Source organism: Petaurus breviceps, unplaced genomic scaffold (genome assembly GCF_028583685.1).
Source record: "Petaurus breviceps papuanus isolate PSGF00001 unplaced genomic scaffold, PetGlider_PUasm1.0 224, whole genome shotgun sequence".
Lineage (NCBI taxonomy): Eukaryota > Metazoa > Chordata > Mammalia > Diprotodontia > Petauridae > Petaurus > Petaurus breviceps.
The window spans coordinates 4,901,142-4,923,197 of NW_027185887.1; the positions used below are offsets into that span (position 1 = coordinate 4,901,142).

At 36.0% G+C, this 22,056-nt stretch overlaps 2 long non-coding RNA genes across 2 annotated transcripts in view; both read right to left on the reverse strand.

Annotated features, from left to right (window-relative positions):
* LOC138166455 (uncharacterized) overlaps nt 1–22,056 on the reverse strand; it is a 36,332-nt gene that overhangs the window by 8,504 nt on the left and 5,772 nt on the right. The window contains exon 2 of the long non-coding RNA XR_011169601.1: nt 6,030–6,110. This is a non-coding gene — a long non-coding RNA (uncharacterized lncRNA). The remainder of the gene's footprint in view (nt 1–6,029; nt 6,111–22,056) is intronic.
* On the reverse strand, nt 15,725–17,070 carry LOC138166454 (uncharacterized). Its single transcript, XR_011169600.1, has 2 exons — nt 16,403–17,070; nt 15,725–16,312 (listed from the first exon to the last, which is right to left on the reverse strand). It is a non-coding gene; the product is annotated as an uncharacterized lncRNA (long non-coding RNA).

The following is a 22,056-nucleotide window of genomic DNA, read 5'->3' on the forward strand; positions in this document are numbered from 1 at the left end:
ATAGCCAGGTTCCAGAGTTCACAGATCAAGGAGAGAATATTACAAGCAGTCAGGAAGAAACAATTTCAATATTGTGGAAACACAATCAGGATAATCCAGGATCTGGCAGCTTCTACACTGAGGGATCCAAGAGCTTGGAATGTGATATTCTGGAGGTCAAAGGAGCTGGGATTAAAACCAAGAATCACCTACCCAGCAAAACTGAGTATCATGTTTCAGGGGAAAATATCATTATTCAGTAGAATAGAAGATTTTCAAGCATTCTTGAAGAAAAAAATAAAGTTGAATAGAAAATTTGACATTCAAATACAAGAAAGAAGAATACCTTGAGAAGGTAAACAGGGAAAGGAAATCATAAGGAACTTATCAAAGTTGAACTATTATCATTCCTACATGGAAAAACAATAATTGTAACTGATGAAACTTTTCTCAGTATGAAAATAGTTGAAGGGAATAGAAATATATATGTATATATATATATGTGTGTGTGTGTGTGTTTATAACAGAGGGTATACAGGTGTACGAATACATATCTGAATGTGTGTATATATGTTTACAGGTATGCATAAATAGAGGGCACCTAAACATTTAATAGGAAGGGATAATACTTAAAAGGTGAAATTAAGAGCTGAGAGAGGAATATAATGAGAGGAGATGGGGAGAGACAGAATGGGGTAAAGTATCTCATATAGAAGAGGCAAGGGAAAATGGTTACAGTGGAGAGGAAGAATAGCAAGGCAAAAGGGAATGGGTCAACCTTATTCTCATTGAATTTGGCTTGGGGAGGGAATGAAATACACACTAAATAGGGTATCTCACCCTATAGGAGAGTGGGAGGAAGGGGATGAGATGGGGGATGGTAGAAGGAAGGACAGGCTGAGGGGGAGGGAAGTTGGAAGCACCCACTTTTGAAAAGGTATGGGATCAAAGTAGAGAATAGAACAAGTGGGAGGTGGGATAAGAGGGAGATAAATATAGTCAGTCTTTTACAGTATATCTACTAGATTAATGTTTTACATTAGCTACACATGTACTACCTATACCGAACTGCTCACCTTCCCAGTAAGGATGGGTGACAATGGAGGAAGAGAATGAACCTGGAATTCAAAGTTTTAAAATTAAATATTTAAAGATATAATTATACATATACATATATGTATAAACAATTATTAATACAATTTTACATGTAATTGGGAAATAAGATATACAGGCACTGGCAGATAGAGATCCACCATGCCCTACTGGAAAAGTCGAAAGGGGTATGGGAGAAAATATGGGAGAGAGTAGATTGGAGGAGGGGATATCCTGTGGGACTGCTATATTGGGGCAGTGGGTAGGGGAAAAATGGGGAGAAAATTTGTAACTCAAAATCTGGCAGAAATGAATTATTGTAATGTCATGCACAGAAGCTTTCCAGAAGAACTTCTGCTGTGAACAGCTTTTTTTTAAAGATTCTAATTACTCAGTATAGTGATCACTCTATTCCATAACAAAAGCAAAACATCCGTGGAAAATCAAGGTACAGAATAATTCAAAATACAGCATTCACCATATTTCAACTTACCACAGAAAATCACTATATAATATTCACAACATAGTCTCAAAGTAAAATAGTCACTCAAATTAATTCAATCAGTGACTTATAAGTAGTATCAAAATACACAGTCAAAGTCTTCTACTCTTGAAGCAAAGTCTTGATTAACTCACTTAGTCGCTTATCAGTAGTTTCAAAGTCTTCCACTCTTGGGGCAAAGTTTTGATTAACACAATCAGTTACTAATCAGTAACAATAGTCAAAATATTCAAAGTACAATCAGTCACTTATTCAGCAAAGTCTTACTAAGTATCATACACAAAATCCTCCCCCCCTTAGGTCACTAGTAAACTATAATTCCATAATTACTCAGTACCCAAGGACAGGTCTTTTCATCTTGACTTGGGGCCTGTTCTCAGATTCCCTGGTTCCCCTTCCATGGTCCCAGGTTCTACCTGGATTCACCAGACTGTCACCTGGGTTCAATGGCAGACAGATCCCAGGTCCTTGACCAGCTCTGTTGGCAGGTCTTGCTCCACACTGAATTTAATAGGGTCTGGTCCATGTCATCTCCTTAACCATTTCTGCTCCAAGGAATTCAAGGCTCAACCAAGCCGCAAACAAAGTCTCTGCATCTTGGTCATGCTTCAGTCACCTGGGCTCCTGGCTCCTGGGCTGCTGGGCTCTGGGCTCCTGGGATTCTGTTCAGAAGAAGCTCCACCACCACAAGTTTGAAGGACTCAGTTCTCCATTCTTCTGTAGCTGTTCTGCCACCAGATCTCGGTGTCAAGGAAATTCTGACTGTGCCTCTCTGGGGCTTTTCTTATATTCACAGTATCTACTTCACTTCCTTCTACCAACCCTTTCCTGTTATATCAGTTAACAGGAGAAAGGAATTCATACCTTCTGTTCCCCCAATAAGAGGCTTGATCAGTTACTAAGTGTTAAGTACCTGCTACTTTTGCCAACACAAAGGGATCTTCAAATTCAAAACTACATTACCATTATAATGATGTAAATCAGAAGTTAATAAAGCATTTGAAAAATGAAAAAAAAGATAATAGGCAAAGAAGGGTTCCTACCAAAATCTTTTTCTGATACAAATATGGTGCTGATACCTAAACTGAGAAGAGTTAAACCAGCAAACGAAAATTGTAGACCAATTATATGGTAATCTAATGTTTGACAAACAGCAAGACCCCACCTTCTGGGATAAGAACTCTCTATTTCACAAAAACTGATTGGAAAACTGAAAAATAGTATGACAGAAGCTGAGCATAGACCAACATCTTACAACATATACCAAGAAAAAGTCAAAATGAGCACATGATTTAGATATAAAGGCTGATAGCAAGAAATAGTTTACCTGTCAGATTTATGGAGAAAGGAAGATCTCATGACTAAACAAGAGATAGAGAACATTATGAAATGCAAAATTTATAATTATGATTTCATTAAATTGAAAAGTTCTTGCACAAAGAAAACCAATGTAACCAAGATTATAAGGGGAGCAGAAAGCTGGGAAACAATTTTTACATCCAGTGGCTCTGCTAAAGGCCTCATTTCTAAAATATAGAGAACTAAGTCAAATTTATAAGAATGCAAGTCATTCCCCAACTGATAAATGGTTAAAGGATATGAAGAGGAAGTTTTCAGATGAAAAAATTAAAGCTACCTATACTCATATGAAAAAATGCTCTAAATCAATATCAATTAGAGAATTGGAAATCAAAACAACTCTGAGGAACCTCATTACTCCTATCAGATTGGTTAACATGATTAAAAGGAAAATGATAACTATTAGAGAAGATATGGGCAAATTCATACAGTAATTCATTGTTGGTAGAGTTGTGAACTGATCCAACTATCTTGGAGAAGAATTTGAAGCTATGCCCAAAGGGCTATAACACTGTGCATATCCTTTAACCTAGCAATACCACTTCTTGGTCTGTATCCCAAAGAGATCATACAAATGGGAAAAGCACCCACTCTTTTTGTGGGGGGCCATGAATTGGAATTTGAGGGGATGTCCATCAGGTGGGGAATGGCTGAACAAGTTGTGGTATATCAATGTAATGCAATATTATTGTGCTATAAGAAATGTTGAGCAGGCTGACTTCAGAAAAATCTGGAAAAACTTATATGAACTGATGCTGAATGAAGTGAATAGAACAAGGAGAATATTGTGCACAGTCATAACCATATTGTGTGATGACTAACTGTAATAGTAATGTAATTTGAAGATCCCTTTGTATTGGCAAGCTAACAGGGACTTAGCACTTAGTTTTAAGTTAATTTTATCAAGCCCCTGTGAAGAAACAGGAGATATGAACCCCTGTTGTTGACATAACAGGAAGGGGGTGGAACAGGGAAGAGCTACTACCTTATATAAGGAAAAACAAAAGCTGGAGAGTCAGAATTTCTCTCAGTGAACATCTGGAGGCTAGGTTTACACTGCTGGACTGAGGACTGAACTGAGAATTGAGAAGAACTGAGAAGAGAAATGAGAACTGCGAACTGAGACAAAACTTCTTGGAGCAAGCCACATGGAAGCTGAGGAGGAGAGGCCCAGGCTGGAGAAAGTGATTTTGATTATGAGAATGGAGCTGGACAAAGTGATTTTGATTTTCAGAACAGAACTTGTGGTGGTGGAGTTTCTTCAGAAAGCCAGTCAAACTCCCGCTGAGAGCTTCTGAGAACCAGACAAAGGAAGCATGACTGTGGTGTTGGTATTTTGTCTGTTTTGGTTCTATGTTAATTTCACAGGCAGAAAGTGAATTGAGATGATGATGCCAACCATATATGTGAATATTATTGCAATTCTGCCAAGCTTGATGCATGTAAATATGGTTGTGGCTCTATTAAGGTTTTCTTTGCAGGAACAGAAACTGTGAAGGACTTGAGGTGCACTGGACACAGTGAGCTTCAATGTGGAGCAGAAACTGCATGGAAAGCTGGACAAGAAAGTGGTACCTGTCTGCCTTTAAACTGTGGCAGTTAGTTAGATTTGAGCAGGAGCTGGGACCATGGAAAATGAGAGCCTGCCTTGAGTAAAGATGAAAAGATGTCTCCTTGGGTATTTAATGCTGACTGATGAAATTGTAATTTACTTATGAACTAGGGGTGGATGGCCTTTGTACTTTCCACTACCCCTTAAGAGTGTACTGAGTAGTGACGGATGATATTGTAACTTAATTTCACTCCATGGGTGGAGGACTTTGACTTTTGTACTTTGTGATTGAATTAAGGACTTTGTTATTGACTAAATGAATGTGCTTTGCTTAAAACTCTGTGACCACTTTTCACTTTGGTAAAAACTGTGTGGCTATTTTAGTGATAAGTTGTAGCATTGTGAATGTTGTACCTTGATTTTCTTTGAATGTTTTGTCTTTGTTATTGAGTAAATAGAGAGTTTACTATACTGTGTAATCAGAATCTTGAAAGCTGCTCACAGCAGCAGTCCTCTGGAAAGCTGCTCATGCATGGCTTTACACTAATTTTGATAGACTTAGCTCTTCTCAGCAATGCAATGTCTATAATAACTCCAAAAGACTCATTATGGAAAATGCTATCCTCATTCACGGAGAGAACAACAATCTTTATGCAGATTGAAACATACTATTTGCTCTTTTGTTTTGTTTTTCCTTTCTTGTGGTTCTTCCCATTGGCTCTAATTCTTCTTTACAACATGACAGATGTGAAAAATAATTAATATGAATATGTATGTAGAGCCTATATCAGATTGAATGCCATCTTGGCCAGGGGTAAAGAAATAGAGGGGGAGAAAATTTAAAGCTCAAAATCTTGTGGAAGCAAATGTTCAAAATTAAAAATTAAGTAATGAATTAAAATATACCACAGAAAATTTTGAGTCAAACCCCTCCATTCTACATAGGCAGGTGTGTCTGTGTTGACCACTTAAGGTAGGTATATAAATAGATAGAGAGATAACTATAACATACCAATTCCGATCAATTATTAATTTTTTAAATAAACTTTAGGAAAGTCAAGACAGAATACAAGAGGAAGGGAAGTGTAGGTTTTTTGAGTTTCCCATAAAGAATCCCAATCTTCTCTATGCTGTATATTATGGTTAGCATGCTATGTGTGGTTTATGCAAATGAATTTTGGCTTCTAGATATCTATTCCTATAATATTTAAAGCCTCATCTAAAGTTTCAGGTAAATACATTTGTCTTTATTATCAGCTCAACACAAAAAGAAAACTTTGAGAAAAAAAGTTAAATGTATAATTAAATATATTTAAACTAGTCTGAAACAGGCTTGGCATTGAAAAAGGCTAAATCAACCTTAATTGTAATACCTATAATTTCTTTCTCATTAGGATCCAATTGTATCTTTTAAAGACACCTAGTTGGACTTGCTATTTAGTTATGTAAATAGAAAGTACTAAGTGTTCCAAATCTTGTTACTTAATTAAATCTTTTTGTTAGTCTAAGCAAGATTTTGTCAAAACCAAATATGAAATGCTTTACCTTTTACCATACCCAAAACTTTTCTTCAACCAATTTGTGTGGCTTTCTTATCCATTTCTTTCCTTTTTGTTTATCTGAAATCTGTCAAAATGGAGGTAAATAATTAATGAAAGTTAAGAAAATATCAGAAAATGTCAGTTTCTATGAAGAAAAAAGGCAATGGGGATTAAAAGTTTAATGTTTAATAAAGCAATGAAATTGGAAGATTGATAAACCTAGGAGGCTTGTCATGAAAATATTTTGTTTAAATTTTTGTATATTTTGTAAGGAAAAAAAACAGGAATAAAATATTTATCTCTTTAAAGCAAACAAGTAAAAGTGTAAATACAGATCATATTCTTAAAGGATGATAAATATTTATGAATTTTCAGATTGATAGAAAAATTTGTTAGGAAGCAATTTAAAATAAATATTTGCAACTGAAAGAAAATCCATGATCTCTTATTCAGATAATTGGAATTGGCTATTTAATGATAGGATAAAATTAGGTCAACTTCTTCTGATTTTGAATATTTCCCTGATCTAATGCTTGATATGAATCAGTGCATAAAGATAATATTTTCTGATAAAGTATCATGCAATATTTTATTTTCATATATATATAATATCTTACCCAATTCAAGATAATTATGAGAATGCATGACTTCATTGCTTCATCTCAGTTGAATGGGTTTACCAGACATACTTGCCCTGGACAGCAGATGAAAGTTGCACACACACACACACGCATATACATATACATACATACATAGCTTTTTTATAGGATCTGTGATTTCTTCTATGTAGGGAACCACATTGCTATATAAATCAATTAGGATGAAATAAAATCATTTAATTTATTGACATATAATTAACATTAAAACTCTTTTGAAATTTGTTTAATATATTACAAGCCATTTTGCTACTATCATTTATTAAATAATGTTTGACATTCAGGTCATTTTTTTTTTACCATTTTAAATTCTTCAATGTGAAACCACATATATCACATTGAACATCAAGTGTACCTTTGATGACAAATTCATAGGTGCATTGGTTTTCAAAGGAGTTTAAATAAGTTGAATTTCTGGGTCATTTAAGTATGAATATCTCCATTTCCTGGTTAAATGTACTAACATTTTGTCAGTATTCCACCTCCATTTGGGAATTTCTGTAATTACATATAATTATGTTCCTCCTTATATCAATATTTTTATCTGATTTCATAATTCCCTAAATTGGTTCAGAATTTCTTGACCCACTGGAATATTTATTTATCTTTTTTTTTTTTTACAATCGGATGAAGATGCTTGATTCTTTTTATTTTTAAATTTTTAATTTAATTTAATTTTTTGCTTTTTGGAGGGCAATTGGGGTTAAGTGACTTGCCCAAGGTGACACGACTAGTTTTTTGTGTTAAGTGTCTGAAGCCAGATTTTAATTCAGGTCCTCCTGCCTCCAGGGCTGGTGCTCTTTTCACTGTGCCACCTAGCCACCCCTGGATGCTTGGTTCTTACAAGTTTATTTCAATTTCCTGTGACAATAATTTTGATATAACCTTGAAATAAAAATTGATTTTAATCAGTAAATATTAGCCATTTTATATTTCCATTGGATTTTCCTTCCCATGACAAGGATTTTTGCTTCATAGCAAAGATGAGCAACTGCTTTAAAAAAAATGAGACTTGTTGCTATTTTGTCACCTTCAAGAAATGCATGTCACACTTTAGACACAAAGGATATGAATCCCTCCAGAAGCCTGCTAATGGGTTATTTTATGTTAATGTTTTGTCAGTTTTGGTGTGTTTTTACTGTATTTTCCATTATCTTTCAGTCACATTAGCCTGTTAATTGTTTCGATCCTTGAAAATGCTTGGCTTCTGGGGGTCAGGGTCAAGATGGTAGAGAGAAGCTCGGAAGTACCTTGAGCTCTCCCTAGTTTCCCTCAGGAAAAAAAAATGTGAAAAAACACTTCTAAAATAATTCTGGAGGAACAGAATCCACAAAAAAGAATGAAACAATTTTCCAGCCCAAGAGGACTTAGGAAAGCACTTCAGGAAAGGTCTGTTTCACTTGATAAAAGGAGAGTGGAGCCCAGTGCAGGCAGTGTCTGGACAAGCCAGTGGGAGGCTCTTAGCCAAAACACAGATCAGCAGATGAGGCCCCTGACTCAGCAGTGCAGTGTCACAGCAGGCTAGCTCTGAGGCCTCCAGCCCCAGTGCAACAGCCAAATTACCTGGCCATAATCTAGGGCACAACAAGTGCAACTAGGCCATGCCACCCCACTGCAGTGGGAAAGCAACTAGCACTTCAGGTCCAAACATAGAATGCCAGTGACCAAGACCCGGCCCCTAGTGCAAGAAGCTCAGGACAGTACCCTCCGTACCCCAGGAACAGAGTTCAAGTTATAAAAAATGATCAAAAATCAGAAAAGAGCACTCACGATAGAAAGTTACTATGGTGACAGGGAAGATCCAAACACAAACTCAGAAGAGGACAACAACATCAAAATGCTTACCTAATAAACCTTAAAGGAGAATATGAATTGATTTCAGACCCAAAAAGCATCTTGGAAGAACTAAATAAGGATTTAAAAAATCAAATAAGAGAGGTAGAAGAAAACTTGGGAAAAGAAATGAGTCCTATACAAGAAAGAGTCTACAAAGTATGGATAGATTCTCTGTTGCTTGTTCTAATTTTAATCTCAAGATTAATACCAAAAAACAGTTTTCCACCAGTCAGCACCATACTATCCATAGAGGGAACCATTGTTTCTAGGAAATAGAGAAATTTTGAATACTGTGGATAAGTTCACTTACTTTGGCTGTATACATTCCAGGGATTTACACAGAGATTATGAGTTTATCATTTTAAGAAAGACTCCATTTATTCCTATGCTTTCTAGTGTTTTTATTAGAAATGCATGTTGTATTTTTTCAAAGGCTTTTTATGCAGCTAATAACATAATCATATTTTTTTATTGAAGTTATCTATTCTGCTGATAGATTTCCTAATATTGAACCAGCCCTGCACTTCTGGTATAAATTCTGCCTGGTGATAGTATATAATCTTTGTGGATTTATTGCTGTTATCTTGTTTCTAGTACTTTATTCAATTTTATTTTTGCTTCAATATTCCTTAATGAAGTTGGTCTATAGTTTTATTCATCTGTTTTTGCTGTTCCTAGTTTAGTTATCAAAACTATATTTGTGTGTTGGGGCGGCCAGGTAGCACAGCAAGTAAGAGCACTGGCTCCAGTGTTGAGAAGACCTGGAGATCGAATCCCGGGCTCAGACACTCAGCACCACACCCAGAAACACCTGGCCGTGTAACCTTGAGCAAGTTACTTAACCCCAATTGCTTAGGGGCGGCCAGGTGGCTCAGTGAGTAAGAGTACCGGCTCCAGTGTTGGGACGACCTGGAGATCGAATCCTGGGCTCAGACACAGCACCACACCCAGAAATAACTGGCCGTGTAACCTTGAGCAAGTTACTTAACCCCGATTGCTTAAAAAAAACAACAACTATATTTGTGTCATAAAAGATTTCGGTAATTTATATTGCATTGGGATTAATTATTCCTTAAATATTTGGTATAATTCATTTGTGAATCCATCTGATGTGAAATTCACTATTTTCATTTTTCATACTAGTAATTTGTTTTCACTTTCTTTTTAAAAATAAAATTAATTAGTGGTTTATCTCTTTCCTTCATAAAACCAACTTCTAGTATAATTTTATTTTATTTTTTGCTTTTTGGAGGGGGGAGGACAGGGCAATTGGGGTTAAGTGACTGTAAAGCCATGCATGAGTAGCTTTCCAGAGGACTGCTGCTGTTAACAGCTTTCAAGGTTCTGATTACACTGTATACTGAACTCTTTATTCAATAGCAAATCAGAGCAAAACATTTACAGAATATCAAGGTACAGCATGCAGAATGTTACAGCTATCACAGAAAAAGAAAATATAATATTTATCATGTCACAACTCAATAACTTACCACTAAAATGGCCACATACTTATCACCAAAGTGGTTACATAGTTTGCAACAAAGTACATTCATTTAGTCAATTACAAAATCCTTAATTCAATTACAAAAGTCAAAGTTCTCCACACCTAGGTCACAGTAAATCATAATCTCAGTCAGTTAACAGTATCCAAGTAAAGTCTTCTTTCAGCTTGACTCAAGCCTGGTATTCATGGTTCCTTTTCCATGGTCTCAGCTCCAACTGTCCCCTGGGTTCAAAGGCAAGAAGCTCCCAGTGCTTGTCCAGCTCCTTCTCCAATTCTTCATCCAGTTCCCATTCCATATTGAAGTTGACAGTGTCCAGTCCACCTCAAGTCCTTCACACTTCCTGTTTCTGGGAAAACAAAGCTTGACAGAGCCACAGTAATATTCATGCACATTTCCAGCATCATCATCAATTCACTATCTGCTTGTGAAATCAACTCAGATCCACCAACAAGGTCTGAGAACTCAACACAAATCACCAACATAGAAATCAACACAGACTCACAAACAAAGTCCAAGAAGTCACCACAAATCATCAGTAAAGTCCTAGAGCCTCCAAAACTCTCTTCCAGGACTTCTGTAAACATAAAATCAGAAAATCCTCTTTCAGGGCTTCGAGTAAGTTCCCAGGGCTACTGTACAAAGTATCACAAACAAACATCAACACAGCAGAGCAGACAAACAGAGTGCCAGGATACCATAAGTTTTCTCCTTTCTGACTCTGCCATTACAAGAGTCCTCTTCTCAGTTCTGCTGTCTCTAGCCTGGAAATTCTCCTTATATATGGACATTAACCCCTCCTCTTCCTGTTGCAGCAGTTCATGAATTCTAGGTTTCACAAGGTGTGGGGTTCACATGTTCTGTTTCTTAACAGACTTGATACAAGGCTCAAAAGAAAATTGAACTGAAACAAGGTGTTAATTCAGTAGATGAAATAAGGTGTTAGCTACTTGCCCAAGGTCACATATCTAGAAAGTGTTAAGTGTCTGAGGCTGGATTTGAACTCAGATCCTCCTAACTCCAGGGCTGGTGCTGTATTCACTGAGCCACTTAGCTGCCCCATTTTTATTTATTAAATAAAAAAATTTTATCATTCAATTTTCATAATTCATCCTTTGATTTTCAGGATTTCTATTTTTTGTGTTTAATTGGGGGGGTTTAAAGTATTCTTTTTCTATTTTTTTTTTTGTTTAATTGCATGCCCATTTCATAGATTTGTTCCTTTGCTATTTTATTAATGTAATTGTTTGGAGATATATTTTCCCCTAAGTATTTTTTTGACTGCATCTCACAAATTTTGAAATGTCATCTCATTCTTGTCATTTTCTTCAACATTTCTCTTTGTTCTTTGTCCCACATAGTCCGTAGGATTAGATTATTTAATTTTCAGTTGTTATTTACTTCATGCTTCCACTACCTTTTATTGAATGTAACTTTTTCTTTTGCTTTATGACATGAAAAGAGTGAATTTAATATCCACTTTTCTACATTTGGTTGTAAGGTCTTTACAATGTTCTATGTGGTCAGTTTTTGTGATTTTTGCCACATACAACTGAGAAAAAAGATATACTCCTTTCCATTCCCATTCATTTTCTCTAGAGATCTATATCTACCTTTTCTCAAACTCATTCATCTGCTTGACTTCATTCTTATTTATTTTATGATGATATATATCTAGCTCTGAGAGGAGAACATTGAGGTCCCCCACTGTTAGAATTTTACTATTTCCTTCTGTAATTCATTTAAATTTTCCTTTAAGAAATTAAATATTATGCCATTCAGTACATATATGTTTAGTATTGATACTACTTAATTGACTATGGCTTCAGAATACCTGTTTTACCACTTTAATTAAGTCTATTATTGTTTTGTTTTTTTCTTTGATGTCATGATTGTTACTGTTGCCTTTATTTTTTTGCTTAAGCTAAAACATAATAGATTCTGGTCTAGACCCTTATTTTAATTATGGATTGTTGGATTCTGGTTTCTAATCCATTCTGCCATCTTGTTCCATTTTATAGGTGAGTTCATCCCATTCATATTCACAGCTATGATTACTAACAGTGCATTTCTTTCCATCCTCCTTCCTTATGTTATATTCTTCTCTCTCTTTTTAGCCTGCCCCTCCTCTAAAACCTGCTTTGCTTCTGTCCAATGATTTATTTTAACTGTCCTCCTTTTTATCAGTCTTGTTCCTCTCCCTTATCCCCTTACCTTACTATGTTCCTGTGTGGAAAGATATATTTCTTTTACTGAGTATGTGATATATATATATATATATATATATATACACATATGTATATGTATACATATGTGTATATATGTGTATATATACATATATACACACACACATATATATGCACAGATACATACACATATACACACATATTTTCCCTCTTTTATACAGTTTACACATTTGCAGTCATACAAAAGATATTTCCATTTTAGTCATGTTAGGAAAGAAAACAGAACTAAAGAAAAACAAGAAAGCTAAAATAAAAAAATACATGTTTGGTCTGCATTCAGACTCCATCTGTCCTTTCTCTGGAAGTGATAGCATTTTTTATCATAAGTCTTTTTTTTTTGGAATGGTCTTGGAAAATTCTATTGCTGAGAGTAGCTGTCATTTACAATTGAGCATCAGACAACATTGTTATGTACAGTGTTTCCCTGGTTCTGCTCACTTCACTTTGCATCAATTCATGTAAATTTTTCCAGGTTTTTCTGAAAGCATCCTGCTTGTGATTTCAAACAGCACAGTAGTATGCCATCACCATCATATACTACAATGTGTTCAACCTTTCACCAATTGATGGATATCCCCTTAATTTCCAATATGTTGCCACCACAAAAAGGGCTTCTATAAATATATTTGTATAGATAGATCTTTTTCATTATTTTTTTGCTGTGTAGATTATTCTGGATTGTAATACTAGCTCCTTTACCCTCTAGAATATCATTTTCCAAGCTTTCTGATCCTTTAATTTAGAAGCTACTAAATCTTGTATTATCCTGACTGTGGCTCCATGATGTTTAAATTGTTTCTTTCTGGTTGCTTACAATATTTTTCCTTGACATAGGATCACTAGAATTTGACTATAATATTCTTGGAAGTTTTCCTTTTGTGCTCTGTTTCAGGAGGTGATAAGTGAATTCTTTCAAATTCTATTTTACCTCTGGTTCTAGAATATCAGGGCACTTTCCATCAGCATCCTCATCAATTCACTTTCTGCCTGTGAAATCAACATAGACTCAACAACAAGGTCTGAGGATTCAACACAAATCATTGGTATAGTCCCAGGACCTCTGAAATCATCACCAAGACCCTCCTCCAGGATTTCTATAAACATACAATGTACAAAATAATCTTTTGAAAAATTGTCTAGTCACTTTTCCTTCCTTCCTTCCTTCCTTCCTTCCTTCCTTCCTTCCCTCCTTTTTTCTTTGTTCTTGTTTTTGTTTTTCTTGTTCTTGTTCTACTCCTGCTCCTCCTTCTCCTTATGTCATGGCTTTCAGGTAGTCCAATAATTTTAAAATTATCTCTAGAGGATCTTTTTCCCAGGTTGATTGTTTTTCCAATGAAGGTATTTCATATTTTCTTCCATATTTTCATGCTTTTGATTTTGTGTTATGTTTATTCTTGAAGTTTCATGGAGTCACTAGCTTCCACTTTCCCAGTTCTAAATTTTTAAGGAATTATTTTCTTCAGAGAGCTTTTATACTTCTTCTATCATTTGGCTAATTCTTCTTTTTGAGTAGTTCTTCTCTTCAGTGAATTTTTTTGTACATCTTTTACCATTTGGTCTAGTCTGGTTTCAAGGTGTTATTTTCATGTGTGTGGTATGTGTGTGTGTGTCTCCTTTACCAAGCTGTTAAAATTTTTTATGAATTTTTTGCATTATTCTAATATCTTTTCCTTATTTTTCCTTTACCTCTCTTGGTTTAATTTTAAATTCCTTTTTGAGTTCTTTGAGGAATATGTTTTGGGACTGAGAAAAATCCACATAGGCTTTGAATATAGTTGATGTGACTTTTTTGCCTTTTTCTGAGTTTGGTTTTGACCTTCAGTGTCACCCTAGACACTCTATGGTCAAGTACTTTTTTTTATTTGATCTTTTTTTCTAACCTATTTCTTGATTTAATTTTACTGTAAATTTGAACTCTGATTCTGGGATAGAGGAAGAACTTTTACAAGCTTCAGGTTTCATTGCTCCTGTTTTCAAAGTTAATTCTGCAGTTATGTAAGTTTTCAGTTCTTCCAAGGTGGTATTATCTAGGGAGAGGTGATTTGCTTCTTTCCTGGCTATGCTCTTATTTGTGAGCAACCACAAGCACTCTTTTCTGTCCTGGGACTGTGACTATAGTCCCTGATCCACTTTAGCCACATGTTCTGGTGTACAAATGTTGCTTTTCACCTTGGGATTGTTACCTGCAATGGCATATGGGCAATGCAACAGAGTCTTACACCCTGTGCCAGCAAAGTAATCTGCACCCTGCACCCTGTAATCTCTTTTGACCAATTGTCCAATTATCTTACCATCTATGGACTAAGAGCTCCAGAAGCCACCTGCCTTCAAGGATGGCTATATTGCCTGTGCTGGCATAACCTGTATTGGACTGAGTTGCACTTTTAACTCAGTGAGACAGACCTTTCTTGTCAATCTTCTAAATTGTCTTGGACTGGAAATTTGTTTCATTCTGTCCTTTTCTTGGTTCTTCCACTCCAGAATTCACTTTGAGGTGTCATTTTAAAGTTGTTTGGAGGGGGATTTGGCATAGCTCAGGTGAGTCCCTGACTTGACTCTACTATCTTGGCTCTGCCATCACTAATTCTGCTTTTATAAGGTTTTATTTTCTTCAGGATTTTTGTCCTCTTTTACAAAGATATTACTTCTCTTTTCATAAAGTTCTTCCTTTGTTTTCTTTACCTAATTTTTCCTCAACCACTCTTAATTAAGTTTTTAAAATGTTTTACATCTTCCAAGAATTCTTGTTGGGCTTATGTCCAATTCACATTTTTTCCTTTGAGGCTTCATTTTATTTTTAAAATTATTTTAATTTGAATTAGTTTAACATCATTATCTTCTTCTAAATTAGTGTCTTTGTCTTCTCTGTCACCATATAAGATTTTTATGGTCAGATTGTTTTTGTTATTTGCTAATTTTTGTACCCAATTTTTTATTTAGCATTTTATTTTCTCCAGTTACATGTAAAAACAATTTTTAACATTTGTTTTTAAAATTTTGAGTCCCAAATTCTCTTCCTTCCTCCATCCCACACAAACAATTTGACATAGGTTATACATGTCTAGTCATGCAAAACATTTCTGTCATAATTATGGTTGTAGAAGAAAACATAGAGAGGATTCTGGGAAGAGGGCAGAGTAGGTCAGAAAATTTCAAACTCTCAAGATTCTCCCTCACAAAAGAGTTAAAATAGTACCTTAGGGCAAACAAATTGTGGGTGGAGATAAATAGGAACAGGGACATAATCAGGGTAATCCTTGGACAATTTTAAAGGATTGGAAGAAAAATCCCAGGACAAGTTTTTTTTTTTTTTTTCCCTATGAAGAATAAACACCTCCAGGCTAGGTTCCATTTTAACAGCAAGTGACTAGCTGTAACACCAATGCAATATTCACAATGCCCATGGTGGCTATGCATGCTGGTATAGTTGTGAGTTACAACATGTAACAGGTTCTCTACATGAAGGACAGAACCAAAGCCTTTATTCTAATACCAGAAAACAGAGTCCCAAACCCAAAAGGTCAAAGTCTTCCACTCCTAGTAATCATGATCTTCTCAGTTTGCATTAAATACCCAAGGAGAGTTCTTTTATCTTGACTCAAGGCATGCTCTCAGCTTCCATGGTTCCTCTTCCATGGTCCCAACTCTTGCCCAAATCTATCCCACTGTCACCTGAGTTCAAAGGCAGACAGCTCTCAGTTCTTTGTCCAGCTTCTTGTGCAGTTCCTTGTCCAGTTCCCTTTCCACACTGAAGTTCATAGTGTCTGGTCCACCTCAAGTCCTTCACAGTTACTGTTCCTGGGAAGACAAAGCTTAACAATGCCACAATAACATTCATTCACATTGTCAGCATCCTCATAAATTCACTTTCTGCCTGTGAAATCAACATAGACCCAACAACAAGGTATGAGGAATCAACACAAATCATTGGTATAGTCCCAGGACCTCTGAAATTGTCAACAAGACTCTCTTCCAGGATTTCTGTAAACATACAACAAGAAAATCTTCTTTCAGGGCTTCTGAACCAGCAGCAAGTTCCCAGGGCTTCTGTAACAACAGTATAGTCCTCTATCAGCAGACAATTCTGACAAAGCAATATCAAAACAGACAGAAAAAATACTGACATTACAGTCATACTTCCTCCCAGTTATATTTTCTCATCTCAGTTCTTCTCAACTCTCAGTTCAGTCTTAGCTTCTCATTTCTCTTCTCAGTTCTCTTCTTTCTCTCCAGCAGTAGCAGATCAGCCTCCAGAAGCTCACTCCAAGCAGTTCTGGCCTCTCTCAGCTTGGCCTTTCCCTTATATATGGTATTAGCCCCTCCCTGTTCACTGCTTCCCATCACAACAGAAAATTCCTTCCCCTGTGGGACTGTAATGCGAATGTAAATTTTAAAGATCTTCCCTGCCCCTAGGCTAAAGTGCACCAGAAGCCTGGGGAGGGAGGCTTGTTTTTCAGTAGATACTTTTTGATTGGCCAGTGGGTCAATAAGGTTGTTACATTCTCTGAGCCAGGAGAAGGCTATATAAGCCCTGATGTGTAGCTTTGTTTTGGGACTCACTTTGAGAAGTGTTCTGTGATTTGATCTGAATTCTGGGAAGCCGTTGTTGAGAGTCCCCTGGCTTTGAAAAACCCAGAATGTGGAAACCCAGATGTTGACTGGGTATGGATGTAATGGTTGGACAGTTTGGAAATCTGTCTACTTGATGTTTCTGTCTTGATAATTATGCCTGTATACTTTGAGGTTCAGGGTGCTGACCTTTTCTCCTGAACAAGGTAAACGATATATGTCTGACTGATTAAAGTAAGCAACCCATTTTGAGTTGCTTTCCTTTAACAAAGCAGATCCAAGAACCTGTGGTAGCTGCAAACCCTGAGGACGCTTGGGGTGCTTGCTGCTACAGGGACTGACAAGCTCTGGATCTAAAGACTTGACACAATCATGAGCCTGAAACTCAGTGCTAAGTACCTGTTAGCTTGCCGATACAAGGGGATCTTCAAATTCCATTACTATTTAACTAGCCTCTTAAACAACAAATAGCAAGCCCTGAGTTGGTTTGAGAGATTGCCTTGGGCCCCAGCCCCAGGAACTTTTAGCTCTGAGATAGTGAGGGTAATTGGGCATTTGATCCCAGGAAGATTGAGGGAACCTCGGCTCACAAGAATACCAGACCCAGCTGTGCTGTGAAGAGAGTGGCAGCAGCAAGAAGGAAGCAGAACATTCCCTGTGAGTACAGAAGCAGTGCAGCATAAAGCCTTGGGCTGTGGCCACTTAGAGGAGGTTGGATATTTGGCTTTGGTTTCAGGATAGAAGTAAGAACTGAAGATCTGGGACAAAAGTCTCCAAAAGAACTATGGCTCTGGTGAAGAGGCACCATTTCCAATACCGCAGGGCTAGAGGCGACTACAAAAAAGCTGTCTTCACAAAAATGCACAGGCAAAGGAGGAGGAATCAAATCATAGAAAGCTATTATGGGAATAGAGATGAACAGAGTTCATCTTTAGAGGAAGATATTGCAGTAAAGAAACCTTCAAAGAGTAGCATCAAATTCAAGATTCAATCATTTATAGAAGATCTTTAAAAAGACTAAAAATCAAATGAAAGGATGGAGGAAAAACTAAAAAAGAAAATAAGGATAATCCAAGAAAAACAAGAAGGGTATTAAAGAAAAGTCAACCAACTAGAACAGTTGGTCCAGAATCTTAAGGAAGAAAATGTTAACTTGAAAATTAAAATCGGGCAAAGTGAAGCCAATAAAATTATAAGAGATCAAGAAATGATCAAACAAAATATAAATAATGAAAAAAATAGAAGAGAAAGTGAAACATCTTATAAGAAAAACAACAGATTTGGAGAATAGATCAAGAAGATAAAATATAAAAAACATTTTGAATAGCTGAAAGTTACAATAGGAAAAAGAATCTTGATACAATAAAACAAGAAATAATTAAAGAAAATTGTCCTGACACATTAGAACAAGATGGAGAAAGTAGAAATAGAAAAAAATCCATTGATCACCACTTATAAGAGATTCTTTGAGGAAAACTCATAAGAATATCATAGTCAAATTCCAAAACTCCCAGGCCAATAAAAAATATTAAAAGCATCAAAATTAAAACAATTTAAGTATGACAGTGCCACAATTAGAATTACACAAGACTTAGTAGTAGAGACATTAAGGGACTACAGGTCTTGGAACACAAGATATCAAAGAGTAAAAGAACTGGGGCTCTGGCCAAAGATATCATACCCTTCAAAGTTAAGTATTATTTTGAACAACAAAAAAAATGGATATTTGACAAACTCTCAGACATTCAAGACTTAGAAGAAATTCCTCAACCTAATAGATGTTTCGACATACAAGAGGCAATAGAAATGTAAGGTACATAACAAAGACTGATTATAAATGATCCACAAGGACAGACTATTTACTTTTTATATATGTAAAATGTATATCTAAGATTCTTATTAATAATTGGGTAGTTCATAAGAAAGATTGCAGTAAACCTGAGTATGATCTAATTTTACAAAGTAAAACAATTTAGGATCATCTTGAAAGAGTAATTATTTTATACAAATGAGGTGCAGGAAGAATTAGATTGGGGAGGAGGGCTGGGTAGTTCTGGTAACCTATTTTCATTGGGAATGAGTTTAAGAGGAAACAATACATATATATTTTAAAAAGTATAAAAGTCTTCTAAATTCAGAAGAAATAAAATGGTGGTGGCATAGGGAGGGCACAAGGAAGGTATCTTTAGAAGGGAGGGTTAGGGAGATAAATATGGGTATAAAAGGGTATTTAGATTTGTGGGAATGAGAGGATAGTGGAGGGATCTTTGGAGGGGGCTAGGCAATTCACAGGAGGGCAAGGTAGTGGGTAAAAGTAAAGTAGAGGAGGCAGGAAGGAAAGGAAATGAGATATGCACATACATTGAAACAAAGGTCAGGAGTAGAATATGTTTGGGAAAGTATATATCTGTATATGTATATGTGTATGTATATATCTATAGTTATGGAGAAACACATCTAAACTTTATTGTGGCCTTCTGGGTGGGTGGGGGAGGGTATGTATATATTTATAGCTAGAGAGAAGCATGTCTAAATTTATTGTGGCCTTCTGGGAATGAGGGTTGGGGGGAAGAGAAAAGAGAACAAAATAAAAAAGTGCCCAGCAGAGAACAAAAGAAAACTCACAAAGAAGCAAAGATGAACAATTCTCAATTCAATGAGTATTTTTTGTCATATAGGCTTTCTTGAAATTAACATTTATTGTTACATATTTTGAATCCTTAATGCCTGCATCAAGTGAGGCAACTCATGGAGGAGTATGAAATGAAGAGACATGGGCCAGGTGGGTTAATGAAGACTGAGCCAATTTATTCATCTGAAGGTCCAAGTATATAAGGAAAAAAACAGCATAGTCATCAAGAGCTACTCACACGGAACACTTCCCATGCCCTAGTTCTCATATGATACTTCCTTGTTCTCTTATCTCCTATCATGGTTCAAGAGATGGTCAGGATGTTCCAAAAACCTCCCTTGTACAGAGGAGTGGTGAGCCAACACCCTTGAGGGTGAGAACATGGAAGAGTCAAACTCTGGTGAAACTCTGTCTTTGAGTTCTTCAACCCTGACCAGACTTCTCAGAGCTGGCCTTCTACAAATCCTCTCTTATGTTCTGCTATGCACATAACATGCTTACTTTTTCCTTTTTAACTTTGTATTTAAGTTCCAAAATTTATTTTTATGATATGTTTTTCTTTTTTTTCTCTATTCTGTATTTGTGTTCTGGCTTTTGAGTCTAAAATATAATTTTGAATTTTTTTTTAAATAAAAGAAAACATAGACCCCCCCTCAAAAAAAATACAATCAACAAAAATAAAGTAAAAAAAATTCTTCAGTCTGTATTCAGACACCATCAGTTCTTTCTCTGGGAATAGATCGCATTTTCCACCATAAGTTCCCCAGAATTGTCTTGTGTCATTGTTTTGCTGTGAATAGCCAAGTTCACAACTGATCATATTACAATATTACTTTGTACACAGCACATTTCACTTTGCAGCAGCTTGGGTTTTTTTGAGAACATCCTGCTCATTATTTCTTATAACACAATAGTATCCTATCATAATTAAATGCCTCCTTCCAGGTTTCTGCCCTTGGTCCTTTCTATGTTCTCAGTGTCCTATCCACAACTCTTGATTCCTGGGAAATCATGCCCCAGGGAATTCCTGGAAACAAGCTTCTAGCTCATCTGTATGCTATAATCACCTCCTTGTACTCATGTTAGATCACTACTTTATGATACACATACATTCTTGTCTACTTAGGGAGAGTGAATAATTAGATCCAAACTCTTCATCAGAACATTTCTCAAATAGGCAGTACTTAGTAAAAAGAAAAAAATAATGTTACCATAGAAACACTTTTAAGTATAGTTTAAGAGTATTTCTCATTAACATATATTTTTCCATCCCTTAAATGTTTCCATGGACTTCCATTTATGCACCTGTATTTAAGGGGTTCCATTTTAGATTGGAATAATTTTTAGAAACTTTGTATTTTCTCATAATTTCTCTCCCCTGGGCAGAACCATGCCAGGAGTAAAAATATCAGTTGTTTTAGAAAGACAATTGAAAAGCTGGAATAAATTCAGAGGAAAACAAAACAAACAAACAAAAAAGATATAAGTGAACTGGAAAACCCGACTGACTGAAGTTAATAGAGAAATCTGTATTTCCAAATACCTAGACTTACATTAAAATTCTATTTATAGTTTGTGACCTTTATAATTCAATATTTCAGTGGATCTAGAATATCATCTAGATAGGTATTCTTCCAAATGTCATGCAGCAAAACCCATCTATGTCTCCTTTATCATTCTTTGTGATATTTATCTCTATTTTCCTATAAAGACCTTAAAGGAAGGTCCATAGTATATGAGAAGGTCCTTCCTCTTAATCCCTTGATATTAACCAAACACAGATGCCTCAGATTGGTGGTCCATAGATTTTTATTTCCTATTGCTCCTTGTTCAGCCCAATTTCTTTTCAACTAATGGATCTCTGATACAGCTGTTATGCCACTTGGAGACCACAGTTCAACATTCATAATAGATTGGAGCCCATTCTGATTGTGTTCTGTGGTTTGATGTAATTATCAGAGTATTATACAATGTCTCACTTTTGACTCTATGAAACCTATTATGTAATATGTGCACAAATAATTAAATACAAGGAAATTTGAGGTGGAAGACAGTACTAACAACTGCAGGTGGTGGAGGAGGACAGTGTTAGAAAAGGTTTCCCATAAGAGATAGCAACTGAACTAAGCCTTGAAGGAAGTTAAGATAGCAACTGAACTAAGCCTTGAAGGAAGTTAAGGATTCTAAGATGCTTTCTTGGCATGGAGACCAGGCTGGGCAAAGACATGGAGATGTGGAGGTGGAATGAGAACTTCTGGAAACTGCATGTAGGGTGGTTTAATAGGAACATAGAGTATGTGAGGGGGCATAATAAGAAACATATAAAAGGATACATTAAGAGAAGACAGATAATGGAGTGACTTTATATATCAGGTTAAGAAGGTTTTACTTCATCCTGTGAGGGATAATTTGCAGTGAAGTTTCCTCATTCTAAAAAATCAAATCTAGAGTGGTATCGGCATCCACCAGGCTAGGTTTGGAGGTTACCTGACCTTGTAGGAATCTTGGACTTAGAGCAATGGAGACCCTCCCCAGTGCCACCTCAGCACAAGAAATGCCAAATAAGGACAGAAGTGCTTTTTCAAATGTA